The sequence below is a fragment of the Mercenaria mercenaria genome, chromosome 15 (genome assembly GCF_021730395.1).
Source record: "Mercenaria mercenaria strain notata chromosome 15, MADL_Memer_1, whole genome shotgun sequence".
NCBI classification, from domain to species: domain Eukaryota; kingdom Metazoa; phylum Mollusca; class Bivalvia; order Venerida; family Veneridae; genus Mercenaria; species Mercenaria mercenaria.
Genome location: NC_069375.1, coordinates 63,354,037 through 63,359,644, shown reverse-complemented (window position 1 = coordinate 63,359,644; position 5,608 = coordinate 63,354,037).

Genomic DNA, 5,608 nt, shown 5'->3' with positions numbered 1-5,608 from the left:
GCAACAAGCTTTAGTTTAGTAAAACCTTAATACATTTGAATAATAGAATTGCATTTGAGTGCTGTAAAATATGATTGTCGCAGTATGGTTATGGACCAATGAATAAAGCTCGAAGTAAACGACTTTAACATTAAAACAAAGCGGACAATTTTTTCAAAAATTAAAGACGCGTTTATTATATTATTGCAAACGAAAAGATAATTTAAAGAAGACAGATTCCTTCAACTGTAAACTTAGTATTTCTTTTCCTTCTGCAAAGTCAACGCGCGCATACATGTATGTACTGGCCCGCTACATATTTGCGAAGTAAAATGTCTCCCCATACTTTGACTCAGTGTTGTTATATTTTCAGGTCATTAAGGATTATGGAGTGCATTTGTTTTATAATAGAATTAAAAGAATTCCTCCTAAGCCTATGCCAGGGTGAGGCGTGAGCGGTATTGCATATTTCATCACCTCTCTTGTATAGACTCAGTTAAACCGAGTCTGTTGTTATTTGGCTGGGTTGCAATCTATGCTTCCAGATCTTTTGATAGATTTTATTGTATCCCATGCATAGTATTGCTATAACACGTGTTATGAACTGATAAATTTTTAATGCTATTCAAATATTTTAAATAGCACTTTTACTTTTTTGTTTTGTTATGTATTCCGTAGGTCGCTTTCAACAACCTCACAAGAATAAAGAAAGTTTGAGTTGATAGCCATCTTAAGAAAAAGATTTTTTTACCAGTGTTAATAAAAGGGCCGTTCCATGAGAAACCCTTATTAGTGAAAAAAACAATCAAAACATTCCCAAGAACAGTCTTTTACCTTTCAAATTTGAAAATGTAAAATAATTATCTTCACTATTTTAAGAGTTACAATGCTTTTAAGTACGTACTAAAGGGGCATTTTGCGACATTACTTTAAGAACGTCATGACAAAAATTTGTCATCATCGTGCATGGCATGAATTATTGGTGTTAGCAATGCAACACATTATGCGTATCATTTGCTAATATTATTACTGGAATATTTAGGAAGGGTTTAAAATCTTTTTATGAAAATAACTTAAGCGTATATGTTTCGTTACATCATGTGCCTTTTATTTATACACCTCTGTATTTTCATTGTGTATTGGTGCTTTGGAATTTCCGTTCACATGACAACACAAAATACATTTTTTTTGTAAATATGATAGAATTAGATTTCCCTTAGATAACTGTATTACAATATACTTTCTAGTTTCTTTTTTCTGCATGAACATAAGAAAAACAATGATTTTAAAAGTACTTTAAACTACTTTTTATGCAACATTTAAATCATTTTCATTATAAAGGTTTTCTCAATGAACGGCCCAAGAATGTCTTTTTAAATTTAAAACGGTAAAATGTTTTCATTTTGTTGGGTGATGTTTTTTTAAGGTAGCAAGTATGTTGTGTTTTTGGCATTACCAGTAATTCAAAACATATGCACCAACACGATTTCCGCTAGATGAAAAAACCTTCGCTAAATGCATGCGGTGTTGCAACAATTAGTTACTCTGCAATGTTCCGGACAGAGACAGCAGTGCAATAAAGACCAAAAAAACTCACCGTAAATTGTTCTTTTCGTTTTATGTTTGTAAGTATTGGAAAACCAGTCTGATCATTAAAGCAAAGCAGATCGTGTCTTACAGAATGAATAAATATTTCTTGAAACTTAATAGAAACCTCTGCCAGACATTATCAGTCTCTATTGTAAGAAAATATTTAATTTGCGGCGAAAGAAGGAAAAATATACGAGTACTACACATGATATGAACAATGTTACGGTAGCCTGATTACAATTTCGTTTAATAAAATGTTTTTATGACGTTGTTTATTTTTTCAACTATTTCAGTTTGTGTTCCGACAATGTCATAGTTTAGTGATATGACTTATTTTAACAGGCTTGAGATTTGACAACAAAATAACAACATCTTCTATTAAATTTAGATGTAAATACCGTTTTATGAATAGTCATTAATGTGTCAATGCTCTGAAAGGCATGTCAGACAAATTTTTCCCTAAACAACTATAGTCCATTAAGAATAATTAAGGCAGGCTTAAGCAAGTTATACGCAGTTCGTTAATGTGATGCTTTTACATGCATGGTGAATCTGGCCAATATCATTAATGAAATCAGTTAATGGTTGCATAAAACGTCTAGTTGTTAAAATTATTTAAGGTAATTTTGTTTTCCGAAGCAATTATTTCATTTTAATTTACGTACACAAATTATTGAGTCCGTGATGCATATAATGTTCCTAAGAAAAATTTTTTACTTTAGTCCATCAATTTCCTGTTTTCATTTGAATAACAAATGACATTAACTTGTTATTTATCTAAAAAAAGACAGATTCGACTGGTAGACTACAAAATGTCACATCACAGAAATTCATTTAAGGCGCTCCCACCCGTAATGAAAATCGGCCATTATCCGGATTTACGGTAAGCTATGAGCAATTGTTACGACCGAACGATGCCAAATTGCATAAAGAGAATACGTAATCACAGGGAAAAATTACCGAGTGATATTTGGGATCTACTACCTTAATATATTCCGCTAGAATGGAAATAAAAGATTTTTCTGTGATGATGATGTTGATGATGATTGAAATGTGGAAGTGTAATGGTGAATCGCGCACAATCATGCCGGTTATAATTCCAGAAATGTTGGCGATGATAGTGTTTAGGTTTGATGGTGATGGTAATGGTGTTAATTGTGATGGTCATTGTATTGATAACAATACAGGCCAGATGGTTATTCTTTGTTGTTTTTGTTTTTGTGTTTGTTCTTTTTCTTCTTTTTTCGGCGGCATGAAAGTTATTACCCTTTGAAAATTTTTTTAGGCATGCAAACTAAATGACAATTTATACTTATTGTCTTTTTTATATACCTTGTTTTCTGCTTAAAAAATAGGACAACTCAATCTAAACTAAGACAGTTTATAATGGTATATACTATGGCGTACGATTTTATTTATCCTACTCTGCGACAAATCACCAAAAGTAAAAAATGTATACTCGGTTTTGTGTTTCCAAAATTTGATACACAAACTGTATAAAAATCCTAATTGTCCACTTGGTAGTACATACCTTTGCACATACTGCGATTATAATATAATACCTAGAAACATGCTGAAATAATGTGATATAAATAACCATTTTCTCTTTCTCGTTCATTTCATTCAAATCTTCTATCTGATAAAAGACATCAAACCAATGTTAGGTATAGATTGATTCAGCATTGATAGATAAAATATGCAAGACAGGAAAAGTAGCTATGTAAAATGGCTTTCCTTATAGCTTCCTATGCAGCTACTTAATAGACGACAGTAAAATTCACGTTTGTTGGAGAATTATAAATTCGAAAACAGTTACTGATAATGCTGTAAAGTCTGTAGGCAATAAACATTTATTACATTATCCGTAAGGAATTATTACCATGTCAAGAACAATTTCACGTGGGATGATGATCAGCCATTCGTTTTTACATGTACCATCACATCTGACCGATTTCATCTACGTTCTGAGTGAAGATCAATTGTTTGATTACTTTTTTAAGATTTCCTGTAACTCCATATGCCTTGGTTATGCAGCGAGCCTCTCAAATTCTGTAGTATGCTTTGAACAGTTTACAATATCTCATATTTTTCTGTTATTTGCACATAAGTGCCACTTCTGGCGAGAAATAAACACTACATGACATTTCAATGTGTGCTTGCTATTCTTAATTTTCTAAACTGTAACACGTTTTAACCTTCTGTTCTTCATAGCTAAGTGCAACAAGCTTTAGTTTAGTAAAACCTTAATACATTTGAATAATAGAATTGCATTTGAGTGCTGTAAAATATGATTGTCGCAGTATGGTTATGGACCAATGAATAAAGCTCGAAGTAAACGACTTTAACATTAAAACAAAGCGGACAATTTTTTCAAAAATTAAAGACGCGTTTATTATATTATTGCAAACGAAAAGATAATTTAAAGAAGACAGATTCCTTCAACTGTAAACTTAGTATTTCTTTTCCTTCTGCAAAGTCAACGCGCGCATACATGTATGTACTGGCCCGCTACATATTTGCGAAGTAAAATGTCTCCCCATACTTTGACTCAGTGTTGTTATATTTTCAGGTCATTAAGGATTATGGAGTGCATTGTTTTATATAGAATTAAAAGAATTCCTCCTAAGCCTATGCAGGGTGAGGTGTGAGCGGTATTTCATATTTCATCACCTCTCTTGTATAGACTCAGTTAAACCGAGTCTGTTGTTATTTGGCTGGGTTGCAATCTATGCTTCCAGATCTTTTGATAGATTTTATTGTATCCCATGCATAGTATTGCTATAACACGTGTTATGAACTGATAAATTTTTAATGCTATTCAAATATTTTAAATAGCACTTTTACTTTTTTGTTTTGTTATGTATTCCGTAGGTCGCTTTCAACAACCTCACAAGAATAAAGAAAGTTTGAGTTGATAGCCATCTTAAGACAAAGATTTTTTTACCAGTGTTAATAAAAGGGCCGTTCCATGAGAAACCCTGTATTAGTGACAAAACAATCAAAACATTCACCAAGAACAGTCTTTTACCTTTCAAATTTGAAAATGTAAAATAATTATCTTCACTATTTTAAGAGTTACAATGCTTTTAAGTAACGTACTGAAGGCATTTTGCAGACATTACTTTAAGAACGTCATGACAACAATTTGTCATCATCGTGCATGGCATGAATTATTTGTGTTAGCAATGCAACACATTATGCGTATCATTTGCTAAATATTATATACTGGAATATTTAGGAAGGGTTTAAAATTCTTTTACTGAAAAATAACTTAAGCGTATATGTTTCGTTACATCATGTGCCTTTTATTTATACACCTCTGTATTTTCATTGTGTATTGGTGCTTTGGAATTTCCGTTCACATGACAACACAAATAACATTTCTTTGTAAAATATGATAGAATTAGATTTCCCTTAGATAACTGTATTACAATATACTTTCTAGTTTCTTATTTCTGCATGAACATAAGAAAAACAATGATTTTCAAGTACTTTAAACTACTTTTTATGCAACATTTAAATCATATCATTAATAAAGGTTTTCTCAATGAACGGCCCAAGAATGTCTTTTTAATTTAAAACGGTATAATGTTTTCATTTTGTTGGGTGATGTTAATTAAGGTAGCAAGTATGTTGTGATTTTGCACTTACCAGTAATTCAAAACATATGCACCAACACGATTTCCGCTAGATGAAATACCTTCGCTAAATGCAGTGGTGTTGCAACAATTAGTTACTCTGCAATGTTCCGGACAGAGACAGCAGTGCAATAAAGACCAAAAAAACTCACCGTAAATTGTTCTTTTCGTTTTATGTTTGTAAGTATTGGAAAACCAGATCTGATCATTAAAGCAATAGCAGATCGTGTCTTACAGAATGAATAAATATATTCTTGAAACTTAATAGAAACCTCTGCCAGACATTATCAGTCTCTATTGTAAGAAAATATTTAATGCGGCGAAAGAAGGAAAAATATACGAGTACTACACATGATATGAACAATGTTACGGTAGCCTGATTACAATTTCGTTTAATAAAA